The sequence below is a fragment of the Lygodium microphyllum genome, chromosome 11 (genome assembly GCF_053477565.2).
Source record: "Lygodium microphyllum isolate KBCC chromosome 11, Lygodium_microphyllum_v1.1.10, whole genome shotgun sequence".
In the NCBI taxonomy this organism is placed as follows: Eukaryota; Viridiplantae; Streptophyta; class Polypodiopsida; order Schizaeales; family Lygodiaceae; genus Lygodium; species Lygodium microphyllum.
In genome coordinates, this window is record NC_141145.1 from 3,411,063 (window position 1) to 3,437,519 (window position 26,457).

Genomic DNA, 26,457 nt, shown 5'->3' on the forward strand with positions numbered 1-26,457 from the left:
TCTTCATTTTGTCATTAGAAGACGATGCAAGTTTATTGTTGTAATTTACCACTACTAAGGATATCATCCTTCTTAGCATAACAATGGGCTACAAAATGACATGTTTTACCATAATAATTACAAACAATTACCAGAATTTCCAAAACCTCTTTTTATCATCCACCTCTTTCTCTAGAGCTCCCCTTGTCTTTGAAGTTTTCATGGCTTCTTGAAAACTTCATTTCACCAAATTGCTCATTTAACTTGTTTTGCTAGTTATCACCAATACGTCCATACCACAGTCTCTCGAAAAAGATGTACCATGTTCCATTTCTAAACTTGAGTAAAATGATTGAACCTATTTACCACTTCTCTCAAATAGTTCACCCCACACATTGATCCCTTCGATGATCATGAGAGAGATCAACTCATCAAAATCTCAAAATGACTTTCATATATATATATATAGACATAGCAAATGATTTCTAAGCCTTGACAGTATTAAGGCCATCCAAAGTAGATGAAACCAAATCATTGTCATCAACCATTGTATCAATCATGGCCAAAGCATCTGCAATGAACATCACCTTCAAAATATACTCATTAATAGAAATTTTTTCTTTCTTCAAAGTATTCAACCCTTGCTTGAGTTGAATTTTCCATGCCTTCCTATTTATTGAAAGCATGTTCATTAAAATGGTCCAAGCTGCATGTGAAGTTTTTGCATTTCTGATATATCCCAACATAATATTATCAATGACTACAAAAAGCCAATACATCACCATTTTTTATTTTAAATTCCATTCTTTCTACGCTTTTAATTCATCTACAGTCATAGGATTACTCAGCTCTAGCTCTTTATTTACCTGAAATGGACTCGTAATGGCCCTGCGCAATAAGGAAGTTCATCACACAAAACTTCCATGATGGAAAATTGTTCTTGTCCAGCTTCTCAATGTGGGATTTCCATTGTTATTTATCACTATCATAGAATTGATACAAAACACAAAACAAGTATTCTACAACCTTTCACAAAAAGTGCATATCGATACACTAAGTAGCCTTTTTAATTGACTACTCAATAGTACATTGAGTATGCAACTTGTTGTAGATAAAACTTGTGTTTGATTCCTGGGAAACACCTTAGAACTTGCAAATTTGAAATCTATAACCTATGTATCCATTTTTTATAGATACATCCAAAACTGCAATATATCTTGAAACTATTATTTGCAAACTTGTGGATCTTAAATGAGGCCCAAAATTGCCTCAAATGGCCAAAAACGTATATGACTATCTTGTAAAATATACAATCCTTTGTTTGCACATCAAATCTCACAACAATCTAAGATTGTTTCTATGTCGTGAAAAATATACAATCCATGCCTCCACATGCACTATCTAAGAGAGAAAGTGGAAGAATGGGAGAGCTTCTTACTCCTTGTTTGCTTGCTTGAATCCTTGCTTCTTCTCCTTCACTTTAGCCTTCAATGCTAGCCTCTCTTAATGGCACCGCTCTAAGAATGGGAGAGCTTCTTACTCCTTGTTTGCTTGCTTGAATCCTTGCTTCTTCTCCTTCACTTTAGCCTTCAATACTAGCCTCTCTTAATGGCACCGCTCTAATACCATAACAAGAATCATGTTATGGGGAAACTTGTTTGAGTTGTTGTGCCAAACACACACTATACACAAAAGGAGAAGCTTACTCAAGAACACAAGAAGAGAGACGGAGGAAAAAACACTTTCTTACTCATTTTTTCTTATTCTTCCACCCATAATACAATGTATACAAAGTATAAATAAGATACAATATAAAAAAAAGTTATATACTAAGTTAAACAGTGTATAAGTAACTATACTAATCAACTAGTGCTATAATTATGTCATACAAGTAGGTGCAGCAAACTAAATATAATAGTTGATAAGTCACTGGCCATGTGAGGAACATAATAACCATCAAAGTGCTAAGTACAAATGTGCATAAGAGTCTCCTTTAGCATTGCATTAATCAATGCATCTCTTTCTTTAACATCAACCTACATAGTAGCATCCTCAATCAAGACCTCTACATCTTCACATTTCTCTAGGACTACATTTGATTCTACAATTATAGTAGCATCAACTTACACATCGGATAGTTTAAAGAATCCTGAGAAAAAATCTATGCAACATCAGTAATCTTTGACTTTATGTCTACTTTTGCATTATACTTTGCAACTTTAGCATGTAGCAGTGGAATCTCAAATAGTTCAATAGACAAATTATGATTTTTTATACAAATTTTAGCTCTTTGGGCACACTTATATTCTTCCTAGACTTTAAAAGCATACATATAGTCATCCAAGGATATTCCATATATCTGTGGAATCTCCTAAAATTGTTTCTTATACACCACTTTCATCAACATATTCAAAACATTCAATCCTACAATCTTCTTAGATATCAAATTGTTGCATCCTTTTATCAAAAAATTTGACATAGTTACATACGTCGTGTCCATTAAATATGCCTAGTTGCTCTTTAATCATCTCTTGTGCTTCCATTGCCAAATCCTATATCCTCTCAGGTTCTCAATTAGTAATTTCTTGTTCTTGCATATTTATGACTTGATATGGTAACTGCATTTGTACTTCCCATATTAATATTTGAATTACATGTATCCTACAATCCATATCCAAATCTTTACACTTAACTACATGTATAGACTTTTTCAATAACTAGGTCCGCTCCTCCCTACTACATTCCTTATTAAGTCCTTGTCAGCTTCATGATTCCTAAGTCTACCATCCTTCAACCTTGTCATGACATCTCACATCGGGTTTTAATACTCATGTCGAAAGGATGCAGATGTAGGCCAATAAGAGGTGGGGTCTCTACCAAGAGATTCAAGAAAGAGGAGGAACATTGGTAGTATTAGCTGAACAGGAAGAGATACTTTCAATGTTATGCACAACACTATGAGAAACCTGGATTACAATCCCAATCAAAAACTTTGAACCCAAGTCACAATTTCATATGAGAATATCCTCAATGTTAACCCTCCACTTCATCCAAGTGCTTCCAGGGATTAGTAGTGGTCGACATTAACCCCAAACTCTACTTAGCCCTCCACTTCATTTGAACATAAAACTTCTCAAGAGTGATAAAAAATAAGCCTCGGTAGTTAACACTTATTAAGTCACTTCAAAAATTGAAGTATGTTTTGTAAGACGAGGTAAAGCCTAACTTCCTTCATTGCATTCTTTCCATAAAGCATTGACCAACACATACATAAACAAAGTTAAGATGAACTATGATAGCTACATCAATTTCTCCACTTCTCCAATATATGCAAATTAAGTATAGCGTGATTCTCCTCTTAGGGTAGGCTTACCCTTCTCTTGTTGTCACTTGTTTCTTTCCAAGGTGCCTTAGTCAATAAGATGCCCTTGCTGAATGGTAGCTATGATAACAAGGAACTTTCAACTATTGATGGTAGTAGCAAGGACCATAGACTACATAGAAGGAGTTCATCATAGTGTTAGCTCTCATGATAAGGCCAACAAAAGGATTAGCTTTTGTACTTTTCGTTAGGGGAGGGTAGGACTTGAAATAGTGTTGCCTTTACTCAATTGTCTTCTTGAGAATAGAAGCATGGAGAGAGACTTGGCTTGTTGCCACCTTGAAGTCAAGTTTATAAATCTAGTGGAGTATATCTTGAAGGTAGTGTTGTAATTGTAGTGCTGTATGCACAATGATTTCAACACAAGAACTGTTGAAACCCTAGTAAAACTTCGGTATGTTGTTAAAATTTAAACTCTTATTATAGACAACCAAGAATCCATTGACCTGATGCTCCCCTCCTTTCTTTATAGCATTGGCCTCCTTATAGCAAGGTGAGTTCTAATGTAGTCTAGGGAATACACAAAAGGAAAAATAGGAGGGAAGACACACTGGCTACTCTTGTGCATAATAGTATTCCCACATTCCCCCACATGAAGATCCTTCTTTACGAGAATGCAAGTTCCATCCCCACCCTCCTTTGGGTTCCTAAAAGCATGCAAGGAAAATCCCTTTTTTTCCCACAATGCATGACAATATATATTAAATACTTATTTTTCTCCTTCTCTTTCTTTTTCTCCAATTCAAGTATTATTCACCAATCAAGCATATTTGAATGAAGGATGAGCTTTTTCCCATCCTTGTCCATGTTATCATTCACCACCCTTATGGCCACACAACTTACACCCACTGGATCATGTATGGAGGTGTTCTCAAAAAAGCCATAAGCTACCTTCCTCATATATAGTGATCATTAACCATTCCTTCTATTCTTCCAAAGATGTAAAGGTACTCACAAACAATGCTAAAAGCATGCACTCATTAGTCGTACAATGCCAACCATTTCACCATTTAAAAAAATGGGCCATCCATGCATGAGGTTTTATTCATCTAACTTAGATCATCTATACAATCAATCTCACTAGCCAAAACAAAATATATGGATAGTGTCGCTGAATTTGGCTACACAAAACACCTAGCTCATGTCCTTTTTCCTAGGGTTTTCATAAGTGGATGCACAACATCATGACATCCACCCTCTTCGAACCTATATATCCCTCTGATGTGCCACAATATGTAGCCACCTAGATCAAACACTAATATGATCATGACCTTCTTTTTTTGAATAAACAACCTCCCACTAGGATCAAATAGCCAAGTCATCGATATATTCTAGAATACATAACAATTCCAATCTCTAATTTCACCTATATCATAAGGCATTGATAGTGCAAGGCATCCCTCATTCATATAGCCTTCCATGACTAATACCCATGAACTCATTAGATTCTCTGAGATCAAAGGGTAACCCAAAATATTAGTGTAACATCCTATATCCTTGAGTTTATGCATGGTTGGAGCATCCATGTGCACATTGGTGTATTCATCTAAAGCATATATTTATTTCATACCTTCAACTTATGGACTAGATACTTAGGTTTTTGTCAAATTCTCCATCTACTTAGGTTTTTGTTCAGTAATTTCCTATTCTCGCATATCTATGACTACATACGGTAACTGTATTTTTACTACCTCAATAAATTTTTGAACTACTCATACCCTACAATCCATATCCAAATCTTTATGCATAACTACATGTACATAATTTTCTAGTAACTTCATCCACTCCCTACTACATTCCTCTTAAAGTCCTTGTCAGCTTCATGATTCATACAGTCCCCATTCTACAACCTTGTCATGGCATCTCATATTGGATTCAACATTGATATTGAAAGGACATGCACTGGTGACCAATAAGATGTGGAGTATCTACTAAGAGATTCAAGGAAGAGTGGTAGAATTAGTTAAACAAGAAGAGATGTTTTGAATATTATGCACTATATTATGAAAAACCCAGATTACAATCCTTGACAAGAGATTAGAATCCAAATCACAAATTAATATGAGAATATCCTAGATGTTAGCCCTTTGATTCACCCAAGGACTTCCATGGATTAGGAGTAGTCGATGATGCTAACCCCAAACTATGCTTATCCCTTCACTTCATTTGAGAATAAAATTATTCAAGAGTGATCAAAACTAAGCCCTTGTCATGAACCTTTATCAAGTCACTTCAAAACTTCAAGCATTTTTTTTGACATGAGATAGAACTCGCCCACTTCCTTCATTGTTTTTTTTTACTGTTGTAAAGCACTGAACTACACATAAACAAAATTAAGATGAAAAGTGATGGCTACATCAATATCATTGCTCTACTTCTCCGATGCATGCAAATTAAGTGTAGCTTCCTTTTCCTCTTAGGGTAGATATACACTTCTCTTGTTTTCACATATTTATTTCTAAGGTTCCTTGATCATCATAAAATGCCATTGTTGAATGATAGCTATGATAACAAGGAGCTTTCAACCCCTTATGGTTGTAGGGAGGAGCATAGACTCCACTAAAGGAGTTCAATGATGGCGGTGCTAGCTCTCATGATAAGGATTTTGTACTTTTCATGAGGAGAGAGTAGGACTTGCAACGATGTTGTCTTTACTCGATTGTCTTTATAAATCCAGTGGAGTATAGTTAAAAGGCAACCTTGTAGTCGAAGAAGATCATCATTGAGGTAGGCCACAAGCTATCATGAGGTTCAGATGATTGAGTGTAGAAAGAGCCACTTGATAGGACTTCTTAAGGCTTGTTTGTCTTAAGTTGATCACTATGCCAAGCATAATTGCAATTCCATATGTTTTTTCTTACAAACATGCCTTACAAGCCAAATTGCCAACCTGTAACAGGTTGTGTTGTTGTAACCCAACAATTTGCATGCCACCCTTCTTTAGATTTAGCTCTGATCATGTTGATTGATCAGGATAATTAGCACACATATCATCAACACTTGAATTCGCACTAGATATTAGACCAGACAGCTTTATTAATTGTCACATCACTACAGTCGCCTTCGGAATTGTCATGAAGGTGATGTCCTTTCTGAATTACCACCACAGTTGTAGTCCCAATAGATCCACACTTAAGAATACTATCGTTCGGTGATCATGTTCAACACAATCAAAGTTAGAAGCAACTCCAGAAGATGAAGATTGTCACCAAGCACCTCTAGCTCCAGAGAATGGTACATTCCAAAGTATTTGCCATGGTATACACATTGATTTCAACACAAGAACTATTGAAACCTCGATAAAGGCCTGGTAAACCATCAAACTTCAGAGTCATCTTGCAGAATAGCAAGAGTCCAATGAGCTGGCATGCCCCTCCTTTCATTGCACCCCTGGCCTCCCTCCTTAGCAAGGTGAGTTCTAACATAGTCTAGGGAATACACAAAAATGAAAGTAGAAGGAGAGATGCACTGGCCACCCTTGCCCATAATAACATTTCCCGAGTCCTCTACATGAAGAACCTCCTTTATCCAAAAGGCATGTTGCACTGCCACCCTCCTAAATTAGGTTCTTGAAAGCATGCAAGGAAAATCCCTCTTTTTCCCACAAAGCATACAAGTAGACGTAAAATACATGTTTTACTCTTTCCCTTTATTCTTCTGCAAGTCATGCATCATTTGCCAATGAACCATATTTCAATGAGGGTTAAGTTATTTCCCATCATTTTCTATGTTATCATTCACCATGCTTATGGCCATTGAGCTTATGCCCACTGGATTATGCATGGAGGTGTTCTCAAGAAATCCATTCCGTCTTTCCCTCCAAAGATGCAAAGATTCCCTAAAACAATGCTAAAAGCATGTACTCAGTAGTTGTACACAATGCCACATGTTTCAGCATAAAAAACCTTGGGCCCTTCATGCACGAGCCCTTGCTCACCTAGCTTAGAATATCTATACGATCAATCTCACTAGGCAAACCAAAATATATGAATAGTGCCGCTGACTTCGGCCACTCAAAATATCTAACATATCAGTATGTCTGTGGCAAAATACTCATCCTCATCGGTATAATCTTCAAAGTATGTGTCAACATAGCCCTCCAGAAATATGATATGGACGAACATATCGGAATAATTTTTTAAAAATACACAAACAAGCATTCGAATGCATGGTTGCTTGTTTATTATAATATCGAAATGTAATATAATAATGCAGCTAGCTAAGGTTAAGGCTCTCTCTTTTTAAGCTTGAATGAAGCAGCTGTACGGGGTTTTGGTAATGGTAGCTTTTTCGCTGCATTCTAAAGTGCAAGAAGCGGGGGGGGGCAAAAGACGGTGGGTGGATCGATGGCCGTGCCGGGCGGGTAGGGTCATTTTATTTTTTCTTCTTTTCTGTTTTTATTATTTATTTATTTTTATTTTCTTTCTTTTCTTGTAGCGGTTTGTTGCTTGTTCCGTTCGTTGTTTGTTAAGTTAGGGTGGTGGAGGTGGTAGCAGGGGGCCGTCCCAAGCCCCCCGCGGCAAGGCTGTCCCCGCGCCTTACCCCCCGCCGAGAGACAGCGCCTCCTCGGACGACAGGTGGCATGGAGAGCTCACTCGGCCCGGCCATCGTCTCCGTTGCATCATATCCCCACCGACGCGAGGTCTGCAACAAGGAGAGCCCACCGGGGACAGATGAGATCGGAGGCGCCGCTCTCCGCACACTTTATAAGCAAAGCCCGGATTACGCGCCGTTGCATGTGGGATACGCGGGATGCAACAATGTTAAAGGATAAGACATCATATACGTACCGAACGCAATAAGCCTACGTACCGAAGGTTTTCTTGAACATGGAGGGCTTGCTCTCAGAGGATGTGTAGTGTGCTCAATTATAGAAAACTTGAATAGAGCATGGTCCTCGAATAGTACTTGCAAGGTAGGATTCAAAGGGTCTCCTGCATGCTTATGCTTTTGCCACCCCACTCGCTCCATCTCATTTTCTCTTGATGCATCCCCACAGGAATATTCCTCAAAATCAAAATGTTCAAGAACCAATCGAGTGTTGTAGCCATCGGTTTCCTTCAAGGCTGTATACATCATGCAAGGGGGTGCATTCTTATGAAGCATAGGGCTTGTTTTTCATGTCATGGTCCATCGTTTCGTTTCTTTAGGATCTGTAGCATATGCTAGGAGTATCTATAGAAAACTTAGAGATGCTTTCTCATTTTGTAGCATACTAGGGCTACAGCATGTGAGGACTAACACATTGTACAAATTGAGGGGCACATTGCATGATGCTCTAGCTCATGCTTCGTTGACTTGAATTTAAAAACATGTGCATAGCTCTAGCTTCTATTTTTTGAGAGCCAAATTTTGATACTAATCTTACCTTAACTCAAAGTGGTGTGAATTCTTATACTCAATAGCTTCCAATGCATTTCTACGAGCTCAATTTGCATGTGCATGCTTCAAGTCTTTACTTTTGGGAAATGGTTTATTGCGTTCCTTCAAAACAATGTAAGTTTCCTTATCCCGCCTTCTTCGATGCACTGTATGCTATGTGCAATATGGCCAATGATAAGGCAACCATGATGTGGCTGAGCATGCATATCGGAAAATCAACAAAAGTTCCTCAATTCAATGCCATGCACATGTTTAGTATTGAAAACGCATTTTGGGGCTAACGTGCAGAGGGGGAAAAAAAGAGACAATAAGCTTCTACCGGCTCTATGATGCACACATGCATGATGATTGAAAAGGTAACTAAGTTGTGAAGGGGCATATGATAGGAGGGGAAACTAGAAGTTTCCAATATCTCCATTGCATGTATATACCCTTCCATAGCACAACTACATGATAATAAAGGGTTTTGTGTATGTGGGTAATTATAATGATATCTCAAAACTTGATAGGATTAAATGGCATGTAAAGGTAAGTGAAGGAAAGATACATATGAGAGAGAGACACACACTCATGCAAAGCATATGGAAGGCCTATCTATTCTAGTTGTTGCTGTTTATAAGCCCGGGGAGTCTACCTTATAGAACATGTAAGATACCACACACAAGCTCAAAGGATAGGATATTTTGTTTGATTTTATTTATAGGATTATATCTATAAAATGGGGTTCTTCAAATAATAATTTAAAAAAAAAACAGGGAAAGATTAGTTTCTGGCCTTAGATCATGTAAACAAAGAGTATTTCTTAATAGCCTTTGAGTGCACATTATATAGATGAGTTTTTATAGGTGCACCCCTAGGTTTATAAGTCACTGACTTTATCTTCATGTTCAGATTTGTCTAGTAAGTTCCCATCCCAATTGTTATTTTGATTCATGTCACTGGCCTTCAATGTTGCTTTTGCCTAGTTACTCTTCCTATTGTGTTCCTATCATTGTCACTCAAAAACGTTTCTATAAACATTTAATATGTAGGCACAACAAGCAAGATTCTTAGAGAATTTCTAGTTGTAACAACTCTTATATATACAGCCACATGCAAAACATGTTGGAAATACGACAAAAGCGGGTGCATGTAGTGTACCCATTATGCTAGCCTTGTACTTTTAAATCTTTTGTATCGTGAATGGTTAATTTAAATCTTGAGACTTGGTGAATTCAATGTTTCATTTAAGAAAAGTGATAAACAAAGCTCCTCTTGAATTTTGACGAAGTTAAAGAGAGTCGTCTAAGACTACCCCTACCTCTTTTGGACATCTTGATTCGCTAATGTAATATCGAATTTTTTGTTCAACTACCACCACTTCCACATGAGAATATTCACCTTATGTTATTTCTTCCATGTAAATGGCTCCACCCAAAAGGTAAGACCCATCAAAGACATGACGAACTATGACAAAATCTTCTTTACTTTGAAGCCACAATAGGCCTGCAACCTCCAACTTGTGCTATGGAACATGGGGAATTAGAAACTTTTCTTGTTGAACAAGATAGACAAGGCCATAACAGGCAATGATATAGCCAAATTGCTGATTAAGTCAGTGTAGACTCATTGGAAGACATCAAGGTCATGAGTGGACTTGCACAAATGCTTGGCTCCATGGCTTTCATTTGGGAGTTCATGCTAGATATTAAGGCCTCTACAATGTGTGCATCATAGAAAAAAGGGGAGATCATGCTTGCCAAAGTTACACAACAAGAATTGGTGGAGCTCGTCCTAGGCATGGACATTGGTTGCTCTTTAGTGCTATCTAGGACAATGATTTTAGAGTCACCACCCAAATCTTCCATGCTACGTTCACTTATGTTAAGCTGATTAGCTATATCCCCAAGGGCTTAATGGAGGACATCATGGTAGGAAGATTAGCCAAGTCAAATCTGAATGAATTTTGGCTTAAGGCTATCACAAAATCCACCATAAGTATTAGTAAAGTTTGATTATTCTATTGTATTACAGAATTTTTCACACCAATGAGGACTCCAAAATGACAAATATACACGTATTCCAAAATGCAATTTTATTTCGAGAATGTGAGATAAGCCTTTAATATACAAAAATGATAGATTACTCTAACACATATTTCCTTCTTTAACAAACACAACGAACAAATCACTTGAATGCAAGAAGATTCTTACACTTTTATTGTAACTGGAAATACTAGTTTCTTACGAACACAAGTACAAGCATCACAGTTTAAATCCTTTTCTGGAGAGTGACTGAAGTGTTAACACTCTTAACAATAATGTTTTTATTACCTAGATGCGCTATTGGAGTGTGAGTGCACGTGTCAAATAGCAAAGACTAGGTAGTGTCTATGCTTGTACTATTGTGAATTAGTGTGAGCCCCTCCAACGCAACACAAGTATACAATACCACAAAGTTTAAATCCATTCGTAGAATGTGATGCAAGCCTTTAATAGACATAACAATGGATCTTTTATAGCTTAGACTTACTATTGGAATGCAAATGCAAGTCTTGAGTACTAGCAATAGAAAATCCAAGATAATTGTATGCTTGTATTATGAAAGAAAGTGCAAGCCTCTAATACAACATAACACAAATGAATAATCCTAATATCCTATTTCTAGAGTGTGAGGCATGTCTCTAATCCACACATATACAAAGGGAGACTAAAATTATAAAAATACTTTTAAAGTATGAGGGAGACCTCTAGCACAACAAAAGTATTTAAAATAGAAAATGATTTATAAATTATATTTTAAAATTAAAATAAAATTATCCCTAAAAATGTACCTATGGACTACCATTAGTTGAGTCGGAGGCGAAGCAGAAAATGAAGAAACTAGTCAAAGGCTTTCAAAATGAATAAAATGTTTTGAAACCTTCATTTATGTACTTAAATTTTTGTTTGTAAGTTTTACAATCAAAAGCTTTTGATCACTACTCCAATAAAAGATGATAATGATGATTGTAGTCTTTGTTGAGATGTAGAGAGAGAAGATATGTAGAGACTCGAGAGGGAGAGAAGAAACACACCATGTAGACTCCCGAGGACTATTTCATATTAATCACGTCAATCTACACATATATATGCTCAAACAAAGGTCTCCAGTTTTTGCAGATGAAAAAACCCTTGGGGAGCACAAGGGAAAAACCCCAACTCCTAGATACAAATTCACAACCATGATCAAGAAGGATTATTTTGTGTATGTAAAGTGAATCTGTGCATGTGAAGTGAATTTGAATATTTATTTACAAAGATGACCAAGACTTCTGAGATGTATATGCATGTGTGAAGTATATGGTGCCTACAAAGAGTATGTACAATGGCACTACAATGTCGTAGTAGATTAATTCCCAAAGATTGAAGTTGAGACAACACCAAGTTCCAAGTCTAGCAAAGTAAAGCATACTTCATTGAGTCCTTTAATGAATATATATGCAATCATCTTATCACTTGGACAATGTCCAATCATGATCATGCCTTTCTTTACTTCATACCAAACGTAATGATAATGCATTGCAATATGCTTAGACTTGTTATGTTGAGCATAGTCTTTAGCAAGACTAATGGCACTTTGGTTATCACATCGAAATGGTATGATGGAGCGAGGACGATGGCCAATATCTGATAGAACTTGTTGAAGCCATACTAACTCTCGAGCCGCTAAAGATGCAGCTACATATTCAGCCTTTGTAGTGGAAACAACAACACAATGTTATTTCTTGCTACTGTAAGAAACATGACAACCATTGATAAAGAGACAAATTCTACTTATAAAATGCATAGATAAGTGAGAGCTTGCCCAATCTACATCTGTATAACCCAAAAGGTGAAGTGAGCACATAGAATTAGAGTTTTGTTGGCGTCGATATACCAACCCAAAATCTTTAGTGCCTTTCAAATACTTCAAAAATCATTTGGCTACAGTCCAATGTTTAAGGCATTGAGAACTAAGATGTTGTCTGGTGCAGAAAGTGAGAGTTTTTGGTAGAGCTCATAAGACAAGGAGTACTAGTAGGATATTCAGAATCCAAACCAAACTTCTAAATAATATTGTCAATGAACTTTGTTTGACATAGTATTAAAACACCCTTTTTTTTATAGCGTCGAATTTGAATACCAAGACATGAGTGCATTTCTGCAAGATCCACCATATCAAATGCAAAAGATAAAACCTTCTTTACTTGTTGAAGGAAGTTGAGATTATCAATTGGAAGATCAACATAGAGATCAATGCCATGGTCATCATTAGCAATAATAGGTACAAGTTATGAATTGTGATTTGAAGAGTCAATATTATCTTGTGACGTAGGAGGTTCATCATCATATAGAAAAGGAAAAGCAACGAGTAATGACTTCTTTTCATCAACGTCCTCTAATGACCATATGACCATGTCCTCCCAATGTCCTCATGAGACCATGTGTTGCTCATAAGTTTCTCATTGAAAATAGCATCATGACTTATGATAACCTTCTTGGAGGATGGATCATAAAACTTGTACCCCCTTGGAAATTTTGAATATCCAATGGAATCAAGTTTTCTATGAGTCTCTTTGGGTACGTAAATATAAGCAATACATCCAAAGGTTCAAAAATATGAAATAGAAGGAGTTTCACCTGTCTAAGTAGTAATCACTATTTTACAAGGAGAAAGAGAAAGATGATTTTGGACAAATACTATTGTTAAAACCGCTTCAATCTAGAAACATTTAGATAAGCTAGAATGAATGAGCATACATCACACAACATTGAGGATAGTCCTGTTTTTATGCTCAGTAACACCATTCTATTGAGGAGAGCAGGGAACCATATATTAATGATGAATACCTTGATTATTACAATAATAATCAAAATCAGTATTCTCCATCATTATCACTGTGAAGTTTCTTGATATGATGACCAATACGAAGTTTGGCATCTTTTTTATATTTCTTAAAAGATAATAAAACTGAATCTGATTTGTGTCACAAGAGAAAAACAGTGGTGTATCTTGAAAAGTCGTCAATAAAAGTCATGAAATACTGATATTGAGATTTTGATGGAGAAAAAGGTCAATAAATATTAGTGTGAATAAGATTATCTTTAGAATGAGTTGTTGTAGAAATTGAAAACAGTTTTTGAAAATGCTTTCTAAGTGCACAATATTCACAAATACCCATGTGAGAATGAGCTTTGAATTCCATACCTTGAACAAGGTCACGTTGATAAAGATCGACAAGATTAGAAAAATCAAAATGAACAAAGCGATGATGTTATATTTTATTGTTAAGATCACCATGAGATGTAACAACATTTGTAATATCTTCATTTAAAGATAACTCGAAAAGATTACCATTTTGAGGAGCGGCACCTATGGTTTTCCATCTTTCTCAATGCCATACTTGATATAGTCAAAACCAACAAAGAGACCAAGATCCACAAGCCTTGCAACTAAAATAAGATTCCTTTGTAGATCTAGGATGTGTAAAACTCCACACAGAACTCTTGCTGACGATAGAGTACCGAGATATAAATCACCTATAACTTTGACTTGACAGGTTGTGTCATCAACAAGATAAACCAATTTCTTGACAAGAATAGAATGAAAATTATGTAACCATTGGGATTAATATGTCATGTATCCTGTAGCACTAGAATCAATAATAAAAAGAGATCCATCACACAAACATGAAGTATCCTTTCCAAAGAGATATAATAACTCACATAATTTGCTTCTTCAATAGTGTTGTCATGTGTAGCAACATATGCTCTATTACGATCTAAATAAAAATGCCTCTTGAAATATAGATGGGTTTGATAATCACTCTTTTTGTAGTAGTCATAAGGAGAATAATCTGTGGATAAACATGTTGTTTATTAGTAATACCATATTCTTTCTCATATTATTTTACCTGAAAATCATTTGTACTGTGATAATTTCTATTACAATAAGAATAACGTCTATTAAAAAACTTGCTATGAGAGAAGTTACCGCCACGATGACTCCTATGTATAAAGCGTGGAGAGGAATATCTTCGAGAAAGTAAAGCTTGATTGATTTTTTTTGACTATGTCCTCTCGTAAGATCATAGTTGTTTCTTGATTTATGCATCGTCGTTCATGTCATTGTGAACATTCAATCAGAGATATCCAAGCTTGATCAAAATTGCTCCCAACTTTGTTAGATAATATGGTAATAATATTATCATAAGTAATCCTTTTTACAGTGTCAAGAAGTTGTGTTACCAATTGCTTTCATGGAATGGCATCACCAACAGGTAGCAAGTTGATTGATAATGTTCTTGAATGATTCGATACGTGTTGTTATAGAAGTTTCGATGTTGTATAGTAACTTAGTCAGCTCTCATCGTACACTACTGCAAATTATTATAGCAAGCATATATCTCCAGACTATTGTGATGTATTTTTCATGCTTAATCATCTTGGTTTGATGTACTTTTGATGGTACTTGGTGGGCAGCATCATTAGATACTCGTTTCTCACCATTTTTCCTTGGTTTTGGTGGTTTTTTGTCACTTTCTATAGTTTACATCAAGCAATTTTGAACTATCTGCACTGTTTTAGCTTACAATATGGCATCTTCTTCCAATGACAGTGCTATCTTCAACATCAATAAGCTTGATTGTATGAATTATGCCTATTGGAAGAGCCAAGTTTGGCAGGGATTGGTGTGCCAAGCAAAGTCCTGCAAGTCAAATGTATTAGCTGAAATAGCTTATGGATCTCCGCATGAAAGAGAATGTAACCATGTTAGCTCATCTACACTAATTTCATGCTATTCTTAAGAACTTCGGTTTGTAGGGCATTTATTTCAAAGAGGATATCACTCTATTGTTCTTTTTTGGAACGCTTAATGAGTCTTGGGATGTATTCCGCACTACCTTATGTGCTTCTGCCACTACTCTGAAGCTATCTAATGTTGAGAGCTCTCTTCTGTAGAAAGAAATAAATAGTAAGACTTTGGATACCTCATGTGTGTCTCATGCTTTGACCATTAGAGGTAGAAATGATAGAAATGAAAAGAATGATCGTGATAGTGGTTGTGGATGGGATTTGCAAAAATCTTGGTCCAAGTCTTGTGGAAATTCACGCACCAAATCCTGTGGTAGGAATGCCAATTTGACATGTCATCATTGTGGAAAGAAAGGCAACATAAGGCCACAGTGTCATGAACTATGCAATGAAAGGCGCACAGAGAAGGGAAAAGAGAAAGTGTAAGATAAGTCTTCTGACTATAGCATAGTACCTACTAAGTCGAGTGTTAAGATTGAAGAGCTCAATGTTATGCAGCCCGAGGATTTTGATGGGGATTATATCCTTGTACAAGCTTCATCTAGTGTTTCACAGATGACAAAGATACACTTTATGTATGTACAGTGTTGGCTCTTAGAATCAGGTGCATCGTTTCAAGTGACATCTTGCCAAGAGTGGTTTCATTCATACCATTCTATTTCGGGTTCTCTACACTTGGGTGATGACAGGTCTCTTGAGATTGTTGGCATTGGTGATGTTAGGTTGCAATATCCTTCTGATAGAAGTTTTGTTATGCACAATGTATGTCATGTACCTACATTGACATGTAGTCTCATGTCCGTTGGACAACTTGATGGCACAGGATATCATGTATCTTTTGGAGACTCTACATGGTTGTGCTTGTGAGAGGTGCCAAGGCTAGCAACCTCTGCCCCTTAGTTGTTCATAGATCTACAGTTGATCATGCTTTGTCTATGGGGTCTCTACCTCATGTATCTCTTTGGCATGCTCATTTGGGGCACATGTTCATTAAGGGAATGAAGTTGTTTGTGTGACAGTTTGTTTTGTTATTTCGTAGTTGGATTTATTGTGTTTGTTTAGCCTAGGATTTTCTTCGATCATTTTGTTTGATTTGTTGAGTGTGAAACTTGATAGCCTTGGTCGAGCTTGGTATTTTTTTGAACAGGATGAAGCTTGTGTTTGTTAATAGCTACTGAACATTGAGTAGATAGGTATATTTTCTTGTCAAGACTCTTGCACATCACGGGGATAATGGGTTCACGAGCACTTCACATTGCACTTGTTGATGCACTGCACTCGGGGGTCGTCTCCTGTTCTTATCAAATACTTCCATGCCATGGATTGGGATTATGCACATTTTGCACCATGGTTGAGCACTAGCACGGCATGAGGTCCACTGCAGCTATATGCAGTAAATTTTAGATGCACGCGCACATGAGTGAGCACCTGTCATTGAGCACGCACATTTCTTGCATACACCATTTGGGATGTTCATCACAAAGTTAGGAACCTCTGGTTAAGAGTGTAAGGTGGTTGGGTGAGTTCGAGGGTCGTGAAGGACGCCATCAATTGTGAGAAGGGTTGTTCATATTTGGTCAACATCTTGAGGACCATCAAATTCTAGAGTGATCGTGAGATTTTGGATGGGTGGAGCGGAGTATATCATATCTTTTTTATGAGAGTTGAGAGGTGAGGATAAGGAATTTTAAATTAACAAGGAATTTTGTTTGCATTTTGCATGACGCACGATCACATCTAGATAGGCTAGGCACAGTTCTTCAATGCATACATATTTTTGCGTGTAGCATCGATTGATTGGTTGCATATCATGGATCCAACATTGCATGTTTTTCCAAATCATGAAAGACTGGACACGGTGTTCATTTCATAGCATATTCTTGCTAGGGCACACTGCATAAAAAAACAGGTTCATATCCAGAGAATATTTTGAAGACTCAAGGATCAACGAAAAGATCGTACATTTTACATCATCAGCGAGTATTTCTTGAAGAAAAAGAGGACATGTATGGTGAAAGTGTGTGCAATTACAAGCACAATAGGCCAAGGAAGGGAATAAGTCATCCAAGATAAAAGATGGAGAAAAATGATACAATTTACAAACATCAATATTTTTGCTCATTTTTGATCGAATTTCGTAATTTTGTCTGTATAGACTTGTTGACCAGATATGTTCCAATCGTTTTGAGTACCCGAACAACTATATTCGGAGTTCAGATGACAAAGTTATTATCCAAACAAGTTACAAACATGCATAAAGCAGAAAAAACGAAAATAGTGAAAAGCAGTAGAAAAGCAAAAGCCAAAAGCTGAAAGCAAAAAGCCTAATGTGTGTGAGTGTGGATAGAAAACTATCTAAGGAGAGGAGATTGAAGAGTTAAGGGCCTTCCCCCTTGATTACAATTGTATTTTATGAGAGAGGAGAGTGGAGGGTCGCATGCTAGAGCGAGCTCTTGTCATGCCAATTTGGAATTTGGAAGGTACGAGAATATATTTCTCTTGGTTTGCTTTCGAATTATTGGTATTTCCATTGTGTGGTTGTGTGATGCTCTACCCACATACGGGTTTTAAATTTTTTGTGAGCTATAAGAGGCATTGTTTTTAGTCTTGTTTTGTGGTGTTTTATCAAATATTTGAATTTTTCAAGTTGTGTTGTGTATCCAACAAAGTCAATTATCCCAACCGGCACTCCTTAACGTCTCGTTATAGGGTTGTGAGAGAGGCTTGCTCTTGATCACCGCTCGCGTAACACCGGCATACAAGGCTAGATTAGTAGTGTAATGAACGAGGATCACGGGAACATGGCATGGAAGATTACTAGTCACACTGACGATATATAAGGTGTAAGAGAGTATTTTGAGGCATGACAAAAATTATCAAGAAACTCTCTTTTCACCTTCTCAAGCTTCCATGGCTTCTTCTTCTTCCTTCTCTTTTTCTTCCTTTCTTCCTCTTTCTCTCTCTTCTTCTGGCCTTTCTCTCTCCTCTCCCTCTTCTTCTGCAGCCCTTCTATCTCTCCTTCCCCTTAGTTAGGACAGTTAGGTCTCTTTCATTACAAGTGGTATTAGAGCTTTGTCCTTGATCCTTCTATTTTCCCATAGATATAGGGCTCTCACACTTTCCCACAGTTAGAAAACTCCAGCTACATCTCTTTCATTGGTACACAGGAGTACTCAGGCAGGCTGACACCCCTCTTGAAGACTATGGTAGCCTTTCTTGGAGCTTTCCCAAGAACCATGGACAAATCTGGAGGCGAGCAGAAAAATTTGACAGGTCGTCACAATTTTCATGCAAGTTTTTTTAGGGTTTTGGGCAAAAAGGAGGGCAGCACAGTTAGAGAAGGCCAAAAACTCAGTTACTTTTCAAGAAGACATTTTCTCTCCTCCTTTCCCCAAGCTGCCATGGAAGCTCCAACCCAAGAACCTCAGAAATCTTGCTTCCCCCCTCTTCCCGAGTAAGAATGGTTAATCCCAATGCCTTCCCTTCAGCTGGAGCAGCATATAGAGCAGCAATAAGCTTGATCTACCCTGGCCTGTAGCCCTAGGAGCAACCTTGAAATTTGCGGTGCAAAAAATGGGCTGCTTCTTGGCCTGCTGTGGACAGCCCCCCAGCCCTCCTCTCCTTCCTGACCTCACTCCTGGCTCTTGGCAACCTTCTTGGGCAACATTAGAGGCATCTTCCTCAGCTCTTGGACTCCCCTTATCAAGCTCAGAAATCTTGAAGATTTTGGTCTTTTCTTGGTCCCTGGGAGTCCCTCTTCAAGCCTAGCTCAAGATTTCAGTCATCAAGAAGCACGGGAAGAAGATTACAAGCAAGATTTGAAGGCATACACTTGTGGGCAGCCATGGCTATGGAGTAGAACTTCAATTTCAGCAAGAACTCTTCATGGGAAGGCCTTGAGCTATCCTGCCTTGACTTCACCTTTTTTTGACAGAGCACAACCATTTTGGAGCTATGGAGCATGTGGGATCAAAGTGGAGCTCTCATGAAGGACTGAGGTGGCATTAGTGGCTGCCTTCTTCTCCAAAAGACTCAAGGTAACCGATTCTTGGCTCTCATTCTCTCCATTTAAGCCTCTTGTTGAATCCCATCCACTTGTTTGAGAGAATGTATGAGTCCAAGTAGATAATAGGAGTCCCAGACATTGAATGCATGTTGAATATTAATCTCAGTCATTTCCATTTGATCTTATGGCACTGAAATGGATTTTACTCATGCTGAAGCTTCATTGTGATTATATTTTTGCTTACCCATAACCCGTTTGGCTTCTTGTGAATTGGCTGAGCCAAGAAGTGATTTAAAAAATCCATTATATAAGGGTGAGTAGGCAGCGAGTCACTACCAGTAAGCTCTCTATCCATATTCCCCATTCCAATTCCATGCACTTCATGAAAAGCCCAAAATTTTGATTCTTGAAATGCATCTCATGCTAGGTGTTTACTTAATAAATTTTTGCCATGTATATTCTGGGTGAGAAAAAGCCCGATGCCAGGCGAGGTGGCAAGACAAAAGAGGGGTGACCCCCCTTGCCATCAAAGACCCTGAAGGAGTGCACAACCCGGCCCGGGGGAAACTTTGCCCACCTCCCGTTGATCCGGAGCCCAAAAAATTATTGCAGGTGCAAGTACATTTGATGGAATAGTCTGAACCCTGATCATTTGAGTCTACAAGCCCGTACATGCATTGGTAATATCACGAACCACTTGGTAATTTATGGTGGATGCAATGCAGGAAGGGCAGGGTATGCAATTATGGAAATGGTCTTAGCAATGACCTATGGATGCAAAGGATGTATGGCTTTATGTGGCATTGAGAGCCACTATTGAGGCCTTGGATGTCTAGGATAAGACCCTCACCATTGGGATAAGGCATGCTCCTTGATGACTGGGATAAGGCCCTCACCATTGGGATAAGGCATGCTCCTTGATGACTGGGATAAGACCCTCACCATTGGGATAAGGCATGCTCCTTGAGGGAGTTTTTGAAGGGTATTGCAGATAGCCAGTCCTACACAGTCAGCCCGCAAAAGCTGATTAAAGCAAAACCTTCTTGTGTGATTGAGTACGGACTCTATAGCTTGATTCGAAGAGGGAATCTTTCCCTTTGATCTGAACTAAAAACTCCCCATTCCGCCTTACGGTTTGGGAGATACACTCAGTTTTGTGCTCAAAGGTACTGTGGGACAAGCAACAGTCCTACACACTCAGCCCGTAAAAGTTGATTACAACAAAGCTTTCTTTGTGATTGAGTGTGGGCTCTATATCTTGATTCGAAGAGGGCATCTTCCCCTTCGATCTGAACTAAAAGCCTCCCCATTCCGCCCTACGGTTTGGGAGATACACTAAGTTTTGTGCCTAGAGGTACTGTGGGACAGGCAGCAGTGCTACACAGTCAGCCCACAAAAAGTAATTACAGTAAAGCCCTGATCATTTACTGTCAGAGATATTTTTGCATAGCCTCGTAGAGGGATTGAGAGTTTTCATTTGAATCAAAAAGTTTGGTGATCGGAGTTCCCTAGCTTAAGATATCGTCATTTTTGTAACAAGGGGTCTGGTGGACTGCACTTGGGATGGCAGGCCACAAGGATAAAGCAAAGGCCCAGGATGAATTTCAGCGTGAAATAAGGGACTCCCGTGCCTCAATGAACGATCCTAGCTCAGCCCAGGAGGATCGTGAAGACATGTTTGAAGAGGGTGCCCCCGAGATAGATCGCTTATCTCTGCTCAACCAAACCTTATGCCAACATGAGACCCATCATGCTGAATGACATTGAGAGATGGAGCAACACCATAGGGAGATGGAAACCCGCCAAGATCACTGTCATTCCGAGATGATGGCCAAAATGGACCTACTCATAGAGCGCATGGGCGCCCTCATCCCTACCATTGCCCCCCTTAGATCGACCCAAGGAGTATGTCCCTCCCCGTGAGGCTAAACCCCCCCTCCCATTGGAGACCGGGCATAGCCCACAAGGTCTCGGAGGTACCCATGGCATTCCCCATAGCACTTATGAGATAGGTGAGCCCTCCACTCAACATGATGAACCCCTCCTTCCCTCCCCCGTTACAAATCCTTCAAGCCCATCATTGCACCCCAACTCCCCTATAACGGAAGCTACTTGCACACTCAAGGGAATGGCTCCAATGCAAATCTTGGGAAGCATGGAATGCACAGAGTGCATGGGCAGCATGCATATGGCAATGGGCAGCATGCACATGACAATGGGCAGCATGCATATGGCAATGGGCAACATGCACATGGCAATGGGCAACATGCACATGGCAATGGGCAGCATGCATATGGCAATGGGCAACATGCATATGGTAATGGGCAGCATGGACATTTTGGTCAGCAAGGTCCTAATGGGAAATTTGGTACTCATGTAATGCAAGGGCAGCATGGCCCCCATGGAAATTTTGGACAGACGGGGATTGGACAGCAAGGCATGTATGGGCAGCATGTAGCACATGGCATTCATGGGCAGCAAGGCCCAAATGAGCTGCGTGACAAGATTGTGTTTACTAAATTCAATGGACAGTCCTCATCCCCAGCTGAACTAGAGGAATGGACCTCTAAATTGGAAGCCTATTCTCTCATCTACCCCTGTATCGATGAGGCAAAGATCATTTTTGCCTCCCTTCATTTAGAAGGTTTTGCCCACACATGGTAGAGATTCGTTCAAAGAGAAAATCAGCAGTTTCGTGATTCGGAAGAGTTCAAGATGCATATAATCCAAGTTTTTGTCTCCCCGGTGGAAAAAGAATGCTTGGCTAGACAATGATATTAGTTTGATAAGTGAAATCTCATCGGGAGGGAGTACACCAATCAATTTATGAACCTATCCATGTATGTTGAGGTAGTCAGTGATGAGGCCAAATTACATAAATACATTTATGGGCTAGATGCGCATCTCTCAACTAATGTAATGGCTCAAAAGCCAACCATCCTGTTTGCAGCCATAGAATTGGCTGAACGCTATGGTCAAAAATACTGCCGCAATGAGGGCATGCAGCCCATTGCAGGACAATAGAGATACCCTATCAGGCAACCCCCATATGCTAATAATTATTGCATCAACAATGCAGGAAATGGTAGCCCCAAAATTCCTACTTACCCCACTTTTAATGCTGAAAGGAAATATGGCAATTTTGGGATAGCACCACCCTCCAAAAGTGACCCAAAGTATGCTGAAAATAAGACAAGGAATGGCTTCAGCCCTAACGGTCAAAAATTCATTCCTCCTGAAGTGGTCAAGGATAGAAAAGCCAAAGGCTTGTGCTTTAAATGTGGGGATAAGTACATGACTGTTCATGCATCCAAATGCCCCTTTAAGAAAGCCATTGTCAAGTTTAATAGCATGTATGTGCTAGAAGATAGTGACAAGTTAGAAGAGGACTTGCATGACAACTCTCCAATGATGACACTTACTGAAAATGCTGAATGTGAGGAGGATATTGATACCGATCAGTTTTATGACTCACCGGACGGGTTCCCTTTTGACCTCGGTGGCTGCCCCATTGATGACATGCTTGGGAATGACCCTTGGCACCCCTCATTCACCACTATATCAACTTGCTCAATCTCCATGGATGCATGGAATGGCTCTAGGAACCCGAACACCCTACGAGTGCATGGTAACATTGATGGCAAGAGTGTATACATCCTCATAGATAGTGGCAGCACGCATAGTTTTGTGAATAAATCAACTCTTGGCCATTTGACGTGTGTTCCCACTGAATTACAGCAACCTCTTCGGGTTCAAGTGGCCAATGGAAATGAGGAAGTGAGCTCCCATGTATGCACACAAGTGTCTCTCAGGCTGGTTGAAAATTACAATGCAAAGGTAGACTTAATTACCCTTGATATGGGCCCCATGGATGTTTTTTTGGGATGTGATTGGCTTCAGCAGTTGGGAAAAATCTCTATGGACTTCTCTCAGCTGTATATGGAGTTTATAATGCATGGGTAGCTTGTACGCTTGGAGGGAATCAAAGAAAATGCAGATTTTCAGCTTATAACAGCAAGACAACTCAAAAAATAATTCAAGAAACGCTCCCAAATCTTTGTCTTGCATTTGCATAAGGATAATGATGACCAACACACCTTGGGGAAGTAAAATGCAGCACTAAAAGTGCTTTTGGCTGAATATGAGGACCTATTTCAACCCCCCACTATACCGTTCCCCCTCAGAGATCGGTGGATCACCCGATTGACTTGAAGCCCCATGCCAAGCCCATCAATAAACCCCCATATCGACTCTCTAAATGTGAACGACAGGAAGTAGCAAAGCAAGTCAAGGAACTCACTGAGATGGGATTCATAGAGCCTAGCTCTTCCCCTTATGCCTCCCCGGTTCTATTGGTTAAGAAAAAGGACGGATCTTTCCGGTTGTGCATTGACTACCGTGATCTCAATAAGATCACCGTCAAAAATAGATACCCCATCCCTCGAATTGATGACTTGCTTGATGAACTCAAGGGAGCACACTACTTCACCAAGATTAATTTGCGATCCGATTACCAACAAATCAGAATGAGGGTGGGTGATGAAGTCAAAATAGCCTTTCGGTCTGACCGTGGCTTGTACCATTTCCTTATCATGCCATTTGGGCTCACTAATGCACCCACCACATTTCAGAGCTTAATTAACAAAATATTGCAGCCATGGCTTTTCCAGTTTGTGTTGGTATTCTTTGATGATATACTCATTTACAGCAAGTCACTGCATGATCATCTGAAGCATGTCAGGCAAATTTTTTATGTACTGAGAGAGCACCGGCTATTTGCCAAAGAAAGCAAGTGTGTCTTCATGCAAACAGAGGTTGAGTACTTAGGACACATTGTTAGTGGAAAAGGCATCCAAGCTGATCCTAAGAAAGTGCAATGTGTTCGGGAGTGACCCACCCCACTACCACTACCTCCTTGTGTGGTTTTATTGGCCTCTCCTCTTTTTATCGGAGATTTATTCACCATTATGCCATAATTGTAGACCCATTAACAGACAAGTTGAAAAAAGAGGCTTTCCTATGGGATGAATTGGCCGACTGCAGTTTTCAGCAGCAGCTGAAAGACTTGCTCATTTCAGTCCCCCATCCACGTATGCCCCAACTTTTCAAAGGATTTTACCATCCAGTGTGATGCTAGTGGACGGGGTATTGGTGCAGTCTTGCTGCAAGAACACGAGGTAATAGCATTTGAGAGCCGAAAATTGGATGATAAAGAGAGAGAGGTGCATGTCTATGATCAGGAGATGTTGGCAGTCATTCATGCTATCAAAAAGTGGCATCACTACTTGTGTGGTAGCAGATTTAAGGTGAAAAGTGACCACCGTGTGCTCAAATACTTCTTGACTCAGCCCAACCTCACTCCCAAACAACATAGATGGGTGGCTACCCTACAAAACTATGACTTTGAGATTACCAACACCTGGACAAGGACAATGTAGTGGCTAATGCACTCTCTCACATGTGGGCATGCAAGGTTTCATCCATCATTGAACTCCACCATGATTGGATTGAAGAGCTCCAAGAGGCATACTTCCTTGATGCTGAATTCAGCCCTCTTTTCCAGAAATTACAGCAAGGCGTCATGGATGACAATTCCCAATATCAGCTCCACAATGGCCTCATTTCGATCCATGGCCATATTGTGATTCCCCATGTCTCTCCCTTCACCCAAAGGATCCTTGAAGAGATGCATTCTTCACCGATTGCTGGCCACTTAGGAGTCTTCAAAACAGATGACTGAGTTTTGAAAAGCTTCCATTGGAAAGGCCTATGGCGGGATCTTAAAGACTTTGTGTCTAGATGTGTGCCTTACCAACAAAATAAAGATAGCACTCTTAAACTGGGTGGATTCTTGCAGCCTTTACCTATCCCCGAAGAAAAATGGACCCACATTGCCATGGATTTCATCAATGGTTTACCTACAACCAAGAAGGGTTGGGATAGCATATATGTGATAGTTGACTAACTCACTAAAGCAACCCATTTCATCCCTACAAAATCCCAGTTTATAGCATCTCAAGTTGCCACTCAGTTTATGGAGCATGTTTTTAAGTTTCATGGCTTACCCCAAGTCATAGTACATGATTGGGACACCAAATTTATGAGTCAGTTTTGGCAGACAATTTTTAGCTCCATGGGGACTAAATTGGCTCCGTCCACAGCCTACTATCATCCCCAAACGGATGGGCAGACCAAGAGAGTCAATAAATGGCTTGAAACTTATTTGCGACATTTTTGTCATGATGTGCAGAATTCTTGGGACGTATGGCTGCACTTGGCTGAATTTTCTTACAACAACTCCACTCATTTGAGCATTGGAGTCTCTCCCTTCGAAGCATTATATGGTTATCGGGTGCCCCTTCCTACTGTGATCTTCAATGAAAAGCTCAATCCCCTTGGAAAAGAAGAGTTGGGCCGCATGCAAGCTTTACTTCAACAATGCAAGATAAACCTCAAAAGGGCTCAAGAGCACATGCAGATCCATGCTGATGTAAAAAGAAAACCCCTTGACTTTCAAGAGGGTGAATTGGTACTCCTCAAGGTCCCCAAGTCCCGTTAGGCCACACTAAAGGATGATTCTTGCAACAAGTTGGCACATCGTTACTATGGGCCCTACAAAATCATTAAGAAGGTCGGGGACTTGGCTTACCATCTCCAACTCCCTCCCACTACTAAGATCCATGATGTCTTCCATGTGAGCCAATTGAAACCTTTCATTGGCACTCCCAAAGATCATGTAGAGGAGCTACCACCCATAGATGAGGAGGGCCTTATTCAGTACATTCCTGAAGGGGTCATTGGGCAACGTGAAAAGAAACTCCGCAACCGTTCCATACATGAATACCTAATCAAATGGCAAGGCCTACCAATAGAGGAAGCCTCTTGGCACCCAA